Consider the following 18,818-nt stretch of genomic DNA (forward strand, 5'->3'; position numbering starts at 1 on the left):
GAGGGAACCACTGGTTGTGAGAATAAAAGTGATCATGTGACATACTGATACTAGTGGGATTTATATTTCAGGACAATGCGAGAAATGTCTGCATGCATTTTATTTCAGATTGATGTGTCTTTGTTTCGACTCCAGAATTGTTCCCTATGAAAATTATAATCATTTTAATTTAAATACATCACTTAGAGATATTCTCCAGGAAACCATATTGACCTACTACTTTTGTTGTGGAAAAACTTAGAGTTAAAAATTTTAAAGGATCTATGGGAAGAAGAGAGGGGAACAGCAAGAGGCCAAGCTTTACTATAAAAATGGGGTAACTCAGCCCTGCAGTAGCTAATAAGGATTTTTGTGTTTTATCTACTTCAAAGGCCTAACAACAAGTCAGGGAAAAGTTCAAGACTTTAACTACAGAAAAAAAATTCACAGCACAAAGTAATCCAAAATAGCTTTTCTGCACAATTCTATTTTTTAAGCAAAGAAGGACATTAAAATACAACAAAAGTAGAAGCGTATCAACTTCTTATTGCCTTGGTTTACCACACTTCTGGCACTTAGAAATGATGTTCCAAGTACAGTCAGTACATTTATACTAGGAATTGTTATGCATTTATGCTCATGCTTCTTTGAAATCTGGTTCAAATTCTTACATAGAACAGCTCCAATTAACACTACATTTCCTTAAAGGGGTACTCCAGTGGAAAAAAAAAAAATTTTAAATAAACTTGTGCCTAAAAGTTAAACAGATTTGTAAATTACTTCTATTAAAAAATATTAATCCTTCCAGTGCTTATCAGCTTTTCTGTCTGATCACAGTGCTCTCTGCTGACTCCTCTGTCCATGTCAGGGACTGTCCGGAGCAGGAGAGGTTTGCTATGGGGATTTGCTCCTACTCTGGACAGTTCATGACATGGACAGAGGTGTCAGCAGAGAGCACTGTGGTCAGACAGAAAAGGACAACTCAACTTCCTCTGGAGCATACAGCAGATTTTTTTTTATAGAAACATAGAATGTTTTGGCAGATAAGAACCATTTGGCCCATCTAGTCTACCCAATAATATGACTCCTATTAATAGTCCCCAGCCCTATCTTATATGAAGGATAGCCTTATGCTTATCCCATGCATGTTTAAACTCCTTCACTGTATTTGCAGCGACCATCTCTGCAGGAAGGCTATTCCATGCATCCACTACTCTCTCAGTAAAGTAATACTTCCTGATATTACTTTTAAACCTTATATAAAACTATGTCCTCTTGTAGTAGTTTTTGTTCTATAGAAACATAGAATGAAAGGACAAGGCACTGCTGAGATTCAAACTCAGGATCTCCTATTTACTAGGCAGGCGTTTTAACCATCTAAGCCACAGTGCCACACAACGTTTAACTTTCTGGAGCCAGTTGATATGGAAAAAAATTGTTTTCCCCTGGAGTACCCCTTTAACCTCTTGCCGCAAATGGACGTTCATTAATGTCCATCTGCGGCTCCCGAGGTATTACGCGCATTCAGCAGGTGAATATAGCTATAAGCAACCAGGACCTACGATTAATGCCCGACATCGCTGATCGGGCTGATGTTCGGCATTAACCCTTTAACCATTATTAACCATTAACTAAAGTAAACATTGGACCGCCACAGTGAAATCGTGGTGTCCTGAACAGCTTGCAGGACGCGAGGAGGATCCCTACCTGCCTCCTCCCTGTCTGATCGCCAAATGACTAATCTGTGCCTAACATCCAGGCAGGAGCAGTCAAGCTGCAGAAACACTGATCAATGCTATGCTATGGCATAGCATTGAACAGTATGAGAGATCAATGTAATGCATGTTATAGTCCCCTATGGGGGCTTTAACGTTGCAAAAAAAAATGTTTTAAATAAAGATCATTTAACCCCTCCCCTAATAAAAGTTTGAATCACCTCCCTTTTTTCGATTAAAAAAAAAGTGTAAATAAAAATAAACATATGTGGTATGGCCACATACGTAAATGTCTGAACTATAAAAATATATAGTTAATTAACACGCTCAATGGCGTAAAAAAAATTCCAAAGTCAAAAATAGCATATTTTGGTCACTTTTTATATCATGAAAAAATTAATAAAAAGCGATCAAAAAGTCTGATCAATACAAAAATGGTACCGCTAAAAACTTCAGATCACAGGGCAAAAAATTAGCCCTCATACCGCCCTGTAAATAAAAACGTTACAGGGGTCAGAAGATTACAATTTTAAACATATTAATTTTCGTGCATCTAGTTATGATTTTTTACAGAAGTAAGACTAAATTAAACCTATATAAGTAGGGTATCATTTTACTCATATGGACATATAGAATAAAGATAAGGTGTCATTTTTACCGAAAAATTTACTGCGTAGAAACGGAAGCCCCAAAAAGTAACGAAATGTTTTTTTTTTCTTCAATTTTGTCGCACAATGATTTTTTTTTGTTTCGCCGTATATTTTTGGGTGAAATGACTAATGTCCTTACAAAGTAGAATTGGTGGTGCAAAAAATAAGCCATCAAAGGAAAAAATGAAAGTGCAAAAACAGAAAAATGCTTAGTCTTTAAGGGATTAAATAGTAATTCCCTAATATATTACCTGTGGAATTTCTGCCATTGGCTGTGGAATCAATCTTAACCTACTAAAAGGCTGTCAATTTGGGAACCACATTTTCCACTGCTTTCTGACCTGTAATGTCTGCCATTGTGGAAAACAAGGGTGAGGGTATGATAGATTTTAGCATGCTTGGTCATTTGTTCCCCTAAGACATGAACCTGGTCCCTGCGGCAAAATATATTTATATTTAGAGTTGCTCTAAACATGTAAGTTAATGGTGGAGTTGGCAGAGGGATAACAAAAAAAAAAAAAATAATAATAATATATATATATATATATATATATATATATATATATATATATGTGTGTGTGTGTGTTAGGGCTCTGCCCCCTGCTGGCGGCAGTGGCGTGGTTCACATTGCACCTTAGACTCCGCTCCCTGGTAAGGCCCAAGCCATCTTCCTCACAGGTCCACCTACCTCAGCTGTTACAATATATATAGTATTTATTTATTTTCATGGCCAGTTTACGGCAAAAATTTGTGTATGTTTTTTTGATAAATAAATGTGCTCTATGTACAGTAAGCCTAAGGTAATGTTGTTGTGTGTACACAAAAAATGAAGTGGTTATATTAAATGGCTCGACTTTGGTTCTTCATCTTGTGAACATAAATCACTATACATCTTCACAGACTAAGACTTCCGAGAATAATGTGATACTTTTTTAATTAATTTAGCATTAATGGTATATGCCGAACCAAAGACAAGTAATTCCTTTGCATTTACAATGACATAATTGGCCAGAATAGAAAATGACTGAGATTAGAAGCTTGAGAATGGCATCTTCACCAGATGGCATCCAGTGGATGAATACAGCTATTGTTCCAAATAACATCAGTAATGCTTCTCTTAAGAATTACTCAGGTATTTTTTTCAAATAAACACACCTAATGACTTGTGAAAAGGATATACTTTGGGTTCAAAGGATGCAAAGTCAGCTTAAGAATATATAAATATTCAGAAGATTTCTCAACTTCCACTTGTGTCTTATTAACTAACTCACACTAGTCCCTCAAGTGCAAGGGATTTCCTTTGGGCTTTTTATATGCCATAATATGGAAGTATGTTGGCACATATTTTGTGATGTAGGTGGCCCACAAAAAACATCTAATTAGCAAATAGCAATTCTTTTGGGCTAAAGCTTTTTCTCTAGCCCATAAAAGCCTGAAACATGGTCAAAAGAAGTAAGAAAAATTACATAAAAGAAGTTCTTATGCAAAAAAAAAAAAAGTTTAAAAAAGATAGAAAAACTTCTGAAAATGGACATACCCACAAAAGAATTGTACTATAATTTTTTTTCTATCAACACAAAGGGCTTCTATCCACTGTGTCCATTGACAATAGACCATACACTATAATGGCAGGTGGAAATATTGTTTTTGCCTCACACCGGGCTCAATGTGCTTCCAGTCCCCTGCACTCTTCTCTTTCCGTGCATTCACCAACAATCCACTGTCACCACTAGGTGCCCCCCTATGATTTTGGCTGTAGGGGGAAAAACCTGTAATGAAAGTGCATGTTTCATAGCCTTAAAATGCAAGCTGTAGTTCAGAAATAGGTAAAGAGATATGGTTCAGGATTAATTGGTGTTGTCTATATATGAGGACCACCCACATGACTACTTAGCCCAGAAAGAGCAATGGCTTTCATGAATAAATTACAATTTATCCTGGAACTTTTCCCACAACACTATACATATCAATCTACTCAGCTCCTCCTACTCTATAACATGAGCAGAAGATCCTCAGATCACTCAATACAGTTCATTGTTGGACAACCCCTTTAATGTTGTCCAATGTGTGACAAGAGAACAGGTGTCCTCTGTCAGCTTCCCAATTGATCCATTGTCTTTGTATTCATATTAAGACAACAGCCTACACACAAAGGTTTTTGGATCTGTCCTAAAAGATATCTGGATGTCTGAAGTACTCCCAATATAATATCATTGTGAGTATGTGTTCTGACAGCGACTACTTATCCATAATGTAAATTCATACCTAGTCATCAGAAAGGACTGTCAGAATTAAGGCAAATAAGAATAGCTTATGATTAGAGATGAGCGAACCTCCAGTAATTCGATTTGTCATGAACTTCTCGGCTCGGTGTTTGCTGACTTTATCCTGCATAAATTAGTTCAGCTTTCAGGTGCTCCGGTGGGCTGGAGACTCTCTCCTATGACTGTATCCACCTTTTCCAGGCCACCGGAGCACCTGAAAGCTGAAGTAATTTATGCAGGCTAAAGTCAGCAACTGCCGAGCCGAGAAGTTTGTGACGAATTGAATTACTGGACGTTCGCTCATCTCTACTTATGATGATATTTGTGTTAAAGAGAGTTTGGATATAACTATATTAGGAATATCATTGTGAAAATATCTATTTTTCATCACCTTTAGATAAACACAAATAGAATGTTGCATTTAGTTTTAAAGAAAACTAGACCCCTTCAATGGCATAGGCTCTTAGACTTCTGATCAATATATCTTTTTTTTTTAATCTACCGTTGCCTCCAGTCTGAGATAAATAAAATTCTATGATCGTATTTAAAATGCCAATAGCAGCTGCATATGATGAAATATACCATAATCATAGATATGGTCTGCTTCCACTTTATTGTTCTATAAACATCTAGAAAAGACATATGGCTTGGCTCTTTTCTGCATGGAAAACTTAATTTACATGGACATTTCCATCCATTAATACAAGTAGACAATAGAATGCATAGATATTTATGATATGGTCTAAATTTAAAATAGCCAGCTAATCCCAATTAATAGTATTTCCTGTTTATCTCTGGCATTTTTCTAGCAGAAAAATATTCCAAAATATAGACATGTATTCTCTCACATATGTACTAAATGCATGATTATAAAATTTGCCACAAGATATCATCCATAGGGAAAGTCCTAACCTTTTTTTTTTTTTACCTAATATCACAAATTGGTCAACTAAGCTTTCATGGAGACACCTTGGTCCTTAGCAAACCGTGTTTGTTTCTTATCATTTCCTGTGCCCATTATACTAGGGGATGAAGGTAGTATGGTATTAACTATGATTTGGCTTACAATATGGTTAGCTAGTTAGGTAACAGAAGTGCTGGGAAGAGATTAGCAAATCAATTCAGAATTAATCAAAATTATTCAAAATTTTACAAAAAAAATATGACTTTGTTTAAAAATTACTGTTTTGTGCTTTCCTTTTGGCAAATCAATACAGATAAGAGTCCTTGCTCCTGCTCTTACTGAGCAGAGAGGCATAGATTGTATACCTTCTACTAAGTACAAATTTACTAGGGTAGGCACAGAGCACCGAGCCCTTAGAATGTATACCATTTAGATGTTGGAAGTGATAATGCTGTAAGCTCTGCACCCATCCCATCAAGTGTTCAGTGGGCAGGAGGCTTACAGTGTATGCCTCCTGCTCAGTACATGGTTTCCATGGTACCCTAACATTAAGTAACACAGAAACAATGTAGCAGAGCAGGGACTCCTGTCATTTTGACAAGAGCGACAACTTCTCTATAGAAAACAATGATGAATAAAGTTGACATCGTGTGCTCAGTGAGCCAAATGCGAATTTTGGAATCCGAAATTTGATAAACAATTCAAGCAAAACCACCCTGCTTCAAAAATAAGTGAGCTACCATAAATAATGTCTGTAAACCATTTAGGAAAATCAAGGATTAAAGCATGAAAACACCATAAGTCTTGATTCTTCTGTGAAATCTAAAAGTAGAGTAAGGACTGCATTTTAGGGTGGATTAACACTTGGCAGAATTTTTGCCCAAATTTCTGCAACAGTTCCATCCATCTAAATAGTGTTCACACAATTCCATGTTCTTGACGTCCAAATAACCCCATTAAGAGGAATAGAAATGCCAGAAATGTCTGCAACAAACCTGCCATGTGTGAATATTCCTTTACAGATTCGTAGAAGCTGTACCAAGCAAAGCAAGAATGACTATGTGATACACTTCCATATGAAAGCACCAACTATGACTCCATGAGCGGCACAAAGGCTCCATGCAGCCCAAGTATCAATTTAATAAGAAAGTATATATTTACACCAGAACCCTATTTCATATTGAATTTTCACGTTTATTTCTGAGATAAAAGAAAGTAGAGAGAACACACAGAGCAGGCATTTCATTGTTTCTGTATATTTCTGCCAACATTCACTAATCTCACATGTTTGTTGACTTTTAATCTACCTCAGTTTGTTTTTATAAAATAATCCTGTCTTTTAGATCTTAAAGGGGTACTTCGGCCCTAATACATCTCATCCCCTAGCCAAAGGATAGGGGATAAGATGTCTGATGGCAGGGGTCCTGCCAGTGGGGACCCTCACAATCTGGCATTCTGCACCCACATTTGCGAGCTCTCCGCAGCGCTGGAGGCTCAGAGTGTGCAGCGTGACTACCACGGGCCAGAGTATCGTGATGTCACAATTCCGTCCCCGTGTGACATCACACCCCGCCCCCTCAATGCAAGTCTATGTGGGTGCTGAATGACAGATTGCGGGGGTCCCCAGTGGCGGGACCCCCGCGATCAGACATCTTATCCCCTATCCTTTGGATAGGGGATAAGATGTATTAGGGCCGGAGTACCCCATTAAACAATTACAAACAGCTAGTAAAAATTGGAAAATGCAAAGTTCAAAACAGCTGAAGGAGGTCGCTCAAGGATAAGAAAAAGTTAGACAAAAAGCACGGACGTCTTAAACAGAATAGGCGAGAAAATAAAACTTGTAAAGATCTGTTGTATATTTCATCAAAGAATGTCACAGAGAAAGACAAAGCCCCAAGTATAATACATCACATATGTTCTACGGCCAACTTAAAATGTACTTTAATAATTAAACGTGATCATACAAAATGTCTCAAAGCAATAATATAAAGGAATGTGTAGGGAGAGAAATCACACAGATCTCTGTTATACATACCCTAGAGTGTAAATGCTGCCAAGCTTAGAACATCTGCTTCCATTTTACAGTGATAGGAATACATTATTTATATAAAAATCAATTAATATTCAATAATAATGGGTCATGCATGCAGCTCATCCAACAATGTCAAAAACACTCAAAAAAAGTATCCTCAAATGGAAAGAACAGTGTGAAAGAATAACAAAAACCATGATGGATTGAATACAGGTGCGGCATTGCACTGACCTAAGCTCCACTAAGACAAAATGATTAGTGTGAAAACATATCGCTCTGTGCCGGGACATTTTACATGTTAGGACCTTCAACCTTAGTCATTTAGAAGCTGGAGAACTATTAGTACAATCCAACCCTTAGAGCCGATGCAGCTATAACAAAGGATGCAGATGTCTCCCCAAGAGTCCACGTGGATAGATGAAAATATTCAGGGATTTATTTGGTATTGATTTACCAAGACAGTAATGGGATTTGTTTAAATTTACATAATAAGATATCATTAGGATGTAGCATAGATCCTTTCATTTTACTAGATACAAACATGTTAAAATGCATCAAATATAAGTTTTACTCAATCAGAGGCTTTAGCATATTGGTCACAGAATGGGAAGAGATAATTTTTGTTACAATACATACAATTCTCAACATAGTGGCTCGATTCTCTTAAAGGAAAACTGTCAGCTTGCTTCCCAACCCCCCCCCCCCACACCCTTCACTAACCAGAAGTACTGGCTGGTAGTGCGGGGGACACTGATCAGTTTGATGCTTACCGTGCACGGATTCGCCCCGCCATTCGGCCGTAATCTTCTATTTTCAGTATTTGCTAATTAGGTGCTAACTTGCACCGGCCGGGCTAACTGGCACTCTGACGTCAGTGCAGCCTGCCGCAGTGCTGCCCAGCTCATCAATATTCCTCCCCTCCCTCTGCCTCTCCCTCTTCTCCCCACTCTGTAATGAAGAGGGAGAGGCGGAGGGAGGGGAGGAATATAGATTAGCCAGTACCGCTGGTTAGTGCGGGGGGAGCAAGCTGACACTTTTCCTTTAAGCTTGACAGGTTCAGTTGTACATATACAGTTATGTCAGGCAAAGTAATGGATCTGGGTACAGCCTGTTTTTTTTACTGCACAAACATGATCTACCTTGTGTTATCACTGTGCTGCATAAAGTAGGTCTTTAGCTAGAGCAGACTACACCTTGCCCAACGAACAGCATTGCCATCTGTCTGGTAATTTACTGGCACAGACGTTATTTTGGCCATACTGCCGGTATTTCTACTTTAAAAATAACGGCTATGCAATGGCTGGTATTTTTTCCAATCGAGGGTATGCATTTAACTATAAGCATGTGTTGCAGGCATGCCTGTAGTTAAATGCGGCACTCTGCAGCTGCCCCAAACCAACACTACAACTCCCAGCATATTGCAATATATTGTAGAATAGGTTATAGTGCAACATGCTGGGAGTTGGACTTTTGGGTCAGCTATAAAGCCATAGGCTGTGTCAAGGAATGCCCCCTTTAGTGACCCCCTTTAGTTAGTAATAGCAGTCACTTTAGTGACCCCATTTAGGTAATTATAACAACACCCTTTAGGTAGTAATAGCATTATTATGCGCATAATGATGTTATCACTCCGGAGCACGGATGCTCTGACCTTCCAATTGCTATGCACTCTGTCAATCAGCAGAGTGCCGCATTTAACTACAGGCATGCCTGTAAGACGTTAGTTAAATGCATCCCCTCAAATTTAAGCAAACTTTATTAGAATACAAAACTCCATAAAAACAAAATTGAAAAAACATACAATGGGTGGGTATCAGAGAATACTCAGGTAGAAGAGAGGGAGGTGACAGATATCCCATAATTGTGCAGGTGTGTATAAGGACATGTATCATGATACAATTATGCTAAAGACATGTATTGCATAAGGGCTAGAAATAGGATCACAGATGCGGAAATAGGATGTACCTTAGGCACAGGAATGCTGCCCCTGTAACAATAAAGTTAAGACAGGTGGGAGTCACAGAAAGAACCTGTGACTACAACAATAGCCGTGACTCTGATGGTACAAACAAAGGCAAGAAAAGGAAACAAGCAATGCAGCAATAAACCTGCAAGATGCATGACCAATGCACCCTATTGGAAATATCTCTCACCTTCAACCCAAAACCCGTTTTTGCAAAGCAGCTTCGTCAGGGGGCGTATTCTTATAAAGTTTGCTTAAATTTGAAGTATTGTTTCATCATGGTCTATGGTGTTGGTGTTGGAGTTGTAGTTCATAACTAACTGCCACTCCCAAATGTAATAAAAAGTGATCAAAAAGTCCCATCAAAACATAAATGGTACCTCTAAAAATTACAGATCAAAGTGCAAAAAATTACCCTTGTACAGCCTCGTATACAGAAAAATAAGAGTTATAGGGGTCAGAAGAGGGCAAACTTTCGCCCGTATTGTATCTCTTTTTTTTTATCACTTCCTGTGATGTCACACATGTATAATTGAGTATGTAAATTAGCATGGCCGGTATTTATTTATTTTTTTGCAAGAAAGGTGGCAACCCTACCAACAAACCTGGTCAGTATCTATTGTCCTTGCTAAGCAAAGCTTTGGCCTTGCTCAGCAAATCCTGTCAGCAGTTCGTGCCCTACTTGGTATCTACAAGCTCTGGACTTGTCTCTATCATTCTAGTCATACTATTCTTGGTCACAACTGCTTCTTTCTATTAGTTTTATGGCTCTCTTGCAATCTTGCCATGTGAAAAGTACAACAATTGGCACCAAAACATACATATATATGCAGTGGGGAAAAAAGTATTTAGTCAGCCACCAATTGTGCAAGTTCTCCCACTTAAAAAGATGAGAGAGGCCTGTAATTTGAGATACATAATCAGTTGTCGAAGGACACAAGAAACAAAATTGCAGACCTGCACAAGGCTCAGAAGACTGAATCTGCAATAGGCAAGCAGCTTGGTCTAAGGAAATCAACTGTGGTAGCAATTATTAGAAAATGGAAGACATCCAAGACCACTGATAATCTCCCTCGATCAGGGGCTTCACACAAGATCTCACCCTTTGGTGTCAAAATGATCACAAGAGCGGTGAGCAAAAATCCCAGAACCACACGGGGGGACCTGCAGAGAGCTGGGACCAAAGTAACAAACGCTATCATCAGTAACACACTATGCAGCCAGGGACTAAAATCATGCAGTGCCAGACGTGTTCTCCTGCTTAAGCCAGTACATGTCCGGGCCCGTCTGAAGTTTGCTAGAGAGCATTTGGATTATACAGAATAGTATTGGGAGAATGTCATATGGTCAGATGAAACCAAAGTAGAACTTTTTGGGAACAACTCAAATTGTCATGCTTGGAGGAGAAAGAACGCTGAGTTCCATCCAAAGAACACCATACCTACTGTGAAGCATGGGGGTGGAAACATCATGCTTTGGGGCTGTTTTTCAGCAAAGGGACCAGGATGACTGATCCGTGTAAAGGAAAGAATGAATAGGGTCATGTATCATGAGATTTTGAGTGAAAACCTGCTTCCATCAGCAACGGCATTGAAGATGAAATGTGGCTGGATCTTTCAGCATGACAATGATCCCAAACACACCGCCAGGGAAGTGAAGGATTGGCTTCGTAAGAAGCATTTCAAAGTCCTGCAGTGGCCTAGCCAGTCTCCAGATCTCAACCCCATAGAAAACCTTTGGAGAGAGTTGAAAGTCTGTGTGGCAAAGTGAAAGCCCCAAAAAATCACTACTCTAGAGGAGATCTGTATGGAGGAATGTGCCAAAATACCAGCAACAGTGTGTAAAAACCTTGTTAAGACTTACAGAAAAGGTTTGACCTCTGTCATTGCCATCAAAGGGTATATAACAAAGTATTGAGATGAACTTTTGTTATTGACCAAATACTTATTTTCCACCATAATTTGCAAAAAAATTATTTTAAAATCGGACAATGTGATTTTATGGATGTATCTTTTCTCATTAGGTCTCTCATAGTTGAGGTATACCTATGATGAAAATTACAGGCCTCTTTTTAAGTGGGAGAATTTGCACAATTGGAAGCTAAATTCTTTTTTGCCCCAATATATGAATATAATAGGAGTACTACGGTGGAAAACTTTTTTATTTTATTTTATTTTTTTAAATCAACTGGTGCCAGAAAGTTAAACAGATTTGTAAATTACATCTATTAAAAAATCGTAATCCTTCCAGTACTTATTAGCTGCTGAATACTACAAAGAAAATGATTTTCTTTTTGGAACACAGTGCTCTCTGCTGACATCTCTGTCCATTTTAGGAACTGTCCAAAGCAGCTTGTTTTCTATGGGGATTTTCTCCTACTCTGGACAGTTCTTAAAATGGACAGAGGTGTCAGCAGAGAGCACTGTGGTCATGATGTCAGCAGAGAGCTCTGTTACAAAAAGAAAATAATTTCCTCTGTAGTATTCAGCAGCTAATCGGTACTGAAATGATTTTTTAATAGAAGTCATTTACAAATCTGTTTAACTTTCTGGCACCAGTTGATTAAAAAAAAGTTTGCCACTGGAGTACCCCTTTAACAAAAAAAAAGGGAGGAAAAAAAGCACACTGGACATAATGTCACACCAAACAAAATTATTGGTACCCTTTCAAAATTGTGGAAAAATAAGATTGTTTCAAGCATATGAGTCTCCTTTAAACTCAGCTGGGGAAAGTAACAGGTGTGGGAAATATACAAATCACACCTGAAAGCAGATAAAATGGAGAGAAGTTCACTTAGTCTTTCTATTGTGTGTCTGTGTGTGCCACACTAATCATGGAAAACAGAAAGAGAAGAGAACTGTCTGAGGACTTGAGAACCAAAATTGTGGAAAATTATCAACAATCTCAAGGTTACAAGTCCATCTCCATAGATCTAGATTTCCACAGTGAACAACATCAAGAAGTTTACACGGCACTGTAGCTAACCTCCCTGGGCATGAGAAAGAGAAAAATTGATGAAAGGTGTCAACACAGGATAGTCTGGATGGTGGATAAGCCGCCCCAAACAAGTTCCAAAGATATTCAAGCTGTCCTGCAGGCTCAGGGAGCATCAGTGTCAGAGCGAGCTATCCATCGACATTTAAATGAAATGAAACGCTATGGCAGGAGACCCAGGATGACCCCACTGCTGACACACAGACATAAAAAAGCAAGACTACATTTTGCCAAAATGAACTTGAGTAAGCCAAAATCCTTCTGTGAAAAGGTCTTGTGGACAGATTAAACCAAGATAGAGCTTTTTGGTAAAGCACATCTTCTACTGTTTACCGAAAACAAAACGAGGCCTACAAAGAACAAAGTACCTACAGTGAAATATGGTGGAGGTTCAATGATGTTTTGGGGTTGTTTTGCTGACTCTGGCACTGGGTGCCTTGAATGTGTGCAAGGCAACATGAAATCTGAGGATTACCAACAAATTTTGGGTCTCACTGTACAGCCCAGTGTCAGAAAGCTGGGTTTTCGTCCGAGATCTTGGGTCTTCCAGCAGGACAATGACCCCAAACATACATCAAAAAGCACCCAGAAATGGAGGGCAACAAAGCGCCGGAGAGTTCTGAAGTGGCCAGCAATGAGTCCAGATCTAAATCCCATTGAACACCTGTGGAGAGATCTTAAAATTACTGTTAGGAAAAGGCGCCCCTCCAATAATAGACCTAGAGCAGTTTGCAAAGGAAGAATGGTCCAACATTCTGGCTGAGAGGTACAAGAAGCTTATTGATGGTTATAGGAAGCAACTGATTTCAGTTATTTTTTTCCAAAGGGTGTGCAACCAAATATTAAGTTAAGGGTGCAAATAATTTTGTCCAGACCATTTTCGGAGTTTGGTGTGACATTATGTCCAATTTGCTTTTTTTCCTCCCTTTTACAGTTTAGTTCTAATGCACATAAAGGGAATAACCATGTGTATAGCAAAACATGTGTTACTGCAATCCTTTTCTGTGAGAAATACTTCATTATCTAGAAAAAGTTAATTACTCTCTCGCTCTCTCTCTCTCTCTCTCTCTCTCTCTCTCTCTCTCTCTCTATATATATATATATATATATATATATTTACATAGTCTTTGAAGTCCTTATTCCCAAATGAGACATATCACGATGCAGAACTCAGATGACCATATGTTAAAGACTGAAATTTTGCTACCATCATAGTAAGCCATTTAAACATATCATTCCCATTTAACCTCTTGGGGACGCAGGTTGTATGCAAACGCCCTGCATCCCCAATCCTTAAGGACTCAGGGCTCACCTGTACGCTCTGGTCCAGTTTTACGGGTTTAAACCATTATCACCAGTGGAGAACGGGTTAAACCCGGTGGGTCACGGTTGCTCTGTGGAGCTGATGGGGACTATCGCAACAAAATTGCGATGTCCCGATCAGCTTACCGGACGACGGGAGGGTCCTCACTTGCCTCTTCGTTATCCGATCACCGATCTACTGCTCCATGCCTGGCATAACACTGATCAGTGTATGCAATCGGAAGATTGCATGTTTTAGCCCCCTATGGGGGCAAAAAAAAGTGTAAAAAGAATACAATTTATAAAAGTTCATTAACCCCTTCTCCATTAAAAGTTTAAATCACCCCCCTTTTCCCATTTTTTTAAATAAAATAATGTAATAAAGAATAGAAATAATCATTTGTGGAACTATTAAAATATTAGGTTAACTAAACCACATGGTCGATGGCGTATACGTAAAAAAAAAAAATACCAAAGTTTAAAATTGTGCATTTTTTGGTCACTTCATATACCATAAAAATATTAATAAAAAGTGATCAAAAGGTCCCATCAAAACAAATATGGTACCAATAAAAACTACAGATGAGCCCTCATACAACACCCCCCCCCCCCGTACACAGAAAAATAAAAATGTTATAGGGCTCAGAAAATGGCAATTTTAAACATACTAATTTTGGAGTTTATAATTTTTTTAAGTATTAAAATAAAATAAAACCTATATAAAGTGGTTATCCTTGTAAACCGTATGGACCTAAAGAATAAAGATAAGGTGTCATTTTTACCAAAAAGGGCACTGCGTAGAAACGGAAGCCCCCAAAACTTACAAAACGGTGTTTCTTTTTTTATTTCACCCGACAAATAATATTTTTTTGTTTCGCCGCAGGTTATATTATAAAAGCAGTGATTTCATTACAAAGTACAATTGCTGTCACAAAAAACAAGCCCTTATATGGGTCTGTAGGTGCAGCGATGTCCCGCCTCGGCCGAAAATAGGCTGAAACGCCGTGTGACGTACCGGGCTAAGGGAAGTAGGAAGTAGACAGCCTGGCTGACCGTTCAGCTGTAGTGGAGCTTCGGAGGAACATAGGAAAGTAAGTTCAGTACATCACACATCAAGAATCTCAAAACACGGCGGGCTAGAATAAATACCCTTAATGACCACCATAAAAAGACATATTACTGATCATTAAGAGGTTAAATATCAAAACTACAATAAGCAGAGGAGGTAAATTGTTATAGTTCTCTGCCCAACTTCAGCTCAAACATATTTGTGTTAACTAAAGCAAAATAATAACATGACAGGTAAACTATATAGCATACAAAATAAATTATGATCTATGGGTTTCAAAAAGCTATGTTCCCAAAAAAATTGCATATGGATCTTATGCAAATATTTATGGTACAAAGGAGTTCCTCTTTTCTGCTGTAACTCTAGTCAGAAGCAAGAAAGGCCTGTCTGTAGCTGTAATACTTTATTCTCGATGAAGGAACTCTGAAGGTTCACAGACTCCTGAGCCTGACAGGTATTGTGAATTGTAAACCTTGTAGCAATATAAAAGATATATCTTCCACTAACCCGTGAATGTGGTGAAGTAATTTGTGCTGTCTGGAAATCTGATATACTCTGATATATGTTTTGACAAACCGACAAGACCTGCACTGACCTACACTATGAAACAGAACAGCTGGAAGGAACCTTTCATTCCTCATTACTTGGCCGTCGCGCTGTCATGGCAGAATTAAAGAACTTGACCAGAAATAAAATCTATCCGCATAAAGATATGTGTGTCACAAGCAATTCAGAAGTGTACCAAGATGAAAGCAAATTGTTTTATTGTAACACGCCTCAATATTTAACATACATAAGGTAACTCAGAATCTCTGGTTAAGGAAAGTGAATGCTAATGGTTATACAGATGGTTCTCTAAGGCTAAGTTTCTACTTGGTGTTTTTGTGGCCCAAAAAAATGCAAGAAAGAAATGCCAGAAAAAAATTGTGTTTTTTTTCTGGCGTTTTTTGCATTTGAGTGGAAATTGCATTTTTGGCCCCTTTGGCATTTTTTTTGGTACCCAAAATTTGTTGGGTACCAAAAAAAAAAAAAAAATAATAATAATAATAATAAAAAAGGATGCAGTAGTGATGAAAAAAATGTATTTAACAAAAATTATAGTTTTTTTTAATAACAGAATGTTAATTAATTTTTAATAAAGTGTTTGTGTTTCACTTTTTCTCTCTCTATTTTTTAGATTTTTTAGGTAGTACTACTACTCCCAGTATGGAACAGACTGTCCCATGCTGGGAGTAGTAGTACCTGTACTAATAGACATATTGCCCCGAGTGTCAGTCGTGACACCCGATGCGATTGTCCATAATGTTGCAGAGATGCGGAGAGGCTCTATACAGCACTTGTATCTTTGCACTGTATTCCGGCCAGTGATGTGAATAGAAAGTCAAATTTTTTCACCCAGAGTGGGGATTGGCTGGATGGTTGTAGCTAATCACTGCTCTCAGAGGGAAATATGAATGAGTGATGTTCTATTCCCATCACTGGCCGGAGTATAGTGCAGAGATGCGAGCGCTGCAGAGAGCCGCTCTGCATCTCTGCTATATTATGGACGATAGCATCGGGTGTTAGGAGTGATACCCGATGTGATCTGTTCTTAACTAAAGGTACTACTACTCCCAACATGGAGCACACTCTGCTCCATGCTAGGAGCTGTAATACCTGCATTAATAGACAGATCGCAGCGACTGTAACTTTTGACACCTGTCTCGATCTGTCTATTAATGCAGGTACTACAGCTCCCAGCATTGAGCAGAGTGTGCTCCATTTTGGGAGCAGTAGTACCTGCAGATAAGGACAGATCACAGCAGGTATCACTCCTAACACTCACTGTGATCCTCCTGTATAATGTATAGATGCGGGTGGCCGCTCTTCTAGGGTCCCCTACACTGCCGTATATATATATATATATATATATATATATATACATATTCATATTTCTCACAGAGAGTTGTGATTGGCTGAAACCATCTGGCCTATCACAGCTCTCTGTGGAAAATATGAATAGGAGTATATATACGGCAGTGCAGGGGCTATAGAAGAGCAGCAGACTGCATCTATAAATTATACACGAGGATTGTAACAGACCCAGGACGATATGTCAATTAGTACAGGTACTTCTACTCCGTTCATGGTACAGTGTGTCCCATGCTGGGAGTAGTAGTACTACCTAAAAATATGTAAAAAATGTAAATGAAAAAAAAGCGAAACACACACTACATTTTTATTATTGCCTGCCAAAAACGCCATGCAGCAGAATTGGCATTTTTCTTGGCGTTTTCCCCCCCAAAATACAAGTAGAAACTTAGCCTAAGACAGGGATGTGGGACAGACTACTATGTTATCTGCAGTCTCTGCATGATTAATAACCTCCAAATGGAAAAGTAGAAAGTACAGTGGCACTAACCAATGTAGCAGCGTCCAATAGATCTCTTATTATAGTACACACTAGGCATACAGAGAACAAACAGATGACAGCCCTGTCTTAGGTAAATACTACTTCTACTGGCCCTAGAGACCTACCCACCTCATCCTCACCCATACTGAGAGAGAATATGCCCCCATTACACAGGACCTGCTCAAAACAAAGATGGAATTAAAATCCTGTTGGAATACAAGCAAGAAGCGCAGGGGACGGCACCCAAGAAACTTGTTAAATACACCGATTATTGGACAGCTAACTGTGGTTGAGATTCAAGCTATGGTGGTGATACAGAGGATAAAATAAGAAAAGACAATACAGCACATCCGGCTATGTAGCCGAGAGTGATGCCCCCCCCCCCTCTATATCCAAAGGATGCGGAGGGGTTTGAAGACAAATCAAAGGAGGGGTGAAGCAGAAGCAGGTATTCTGGAGGCAGTAGGTGACCCTGCTCCACGGACCACCACAGTAAGTTATTCTGAGATTAATATTGTAAATTTAACTGACTTGACATTAACCCCTGACTGCCTGACATTATTAGTGCAAGGTTTACATTCTTGTTCACCCAATGAGCTTGATCTGGTAGCTTTTGAACTCTTTTGGGCAAAGTGGTTAGAAAGGTAAATTTGAATCAATACTTGCTTGCTAATCCCTCAGTACAAGCTAGGAATACATAGGGGAAACATACCGTACTAAGTTGGCCCTTTGGGGTTTATTCTGAGTGACAAACTAATGAGAGAGGATAAAGTGATTGGGGAGATTTATCAAAACCTGTCCAGAGGAAAAGTTGCCCAGATGCCTATAGCAACCAATCAGATTGCTGCTTTTATTTTTGAAAAATCCTTTGAGAAATAAAAGAAGCAATCTGTTGGTAACTATGAGCAACGTTTCCTGTAGACAGGTTTTGATAAATCTCCCCCATTGTTTCAACATTATGTGAACTGGCAGGAGATATAGAGATATAGATAAGATTGTTGACTCACTGAATACTATAACGGGAAACCCCTTACAAGGTTCAATTCCCCTTGCCGGACGGTTCTCCATTAGATACATTTTTTTTACAAAGTCCTCCAATACTACTATTGGAGGACTGGGGGATTCTCTCACTTCTGAATTATCACCCAACAATCCCACAATGACATATGTAGTTAGGGCTCCCTTGTTTTTAAAGAAAGGAGTTAAAGACAGCTTTTTTGCAGATTGTTTTGTGGAGAAACCCAAGCAATTGGTTGCCTACAATCCATAAATTGATAGAATGCCTGCCAATCCGTTGGTGGCTTGTGCAGACTGATTTATTTCTCTCTCCTAGCTGATCTGCGTCATTAATTTAATTATAAGTCTCATGTCTGGAGGAAACTAGGCACTACTCATCACCCATTCTCAACACCAATTCTACAGTGAAGCATGCTGGCAGCAACATCATGCCATGGGGATGTTTTTCAGTGGCTGGAAAAGGGAGACTGGTCAGGGTTAAGAGAAAGCTTAATGGATCAAAATACAGATGTAATCAAAATGAAAACCTGAATC

General features: G+C 38.8%; 1 protein-coding gene across 13 annotated transcripts in view; it reads right to left on the reverse strand.

Moving 5' to 3' along the window:
* The window catches only part of THSD4 (thrombospondin type 1 domain containing 4), an 874,264-nt gene that overhangs the window by 94,837 nt on the left and 760,609 nt on the right, over positions 1-18,818 (reverse strand). The window lies entirely within an intron of this gene.

The sequence above is a fragment of the Hyla sarda genome, chromosome 4 (genome assembly GCF_029499605.1).
Source record: "Hyla sarda isolate aHylSar1 chromosome 4, aHylSar1.hap1, whole genome shotgun sequence".
In the NCBI taxonomy this organism is placed as follows: Eukaryota; Metazoa; Chordata; class Amphibia; order Anura; family Hylidae; genus Hyla; species Hyla sarda.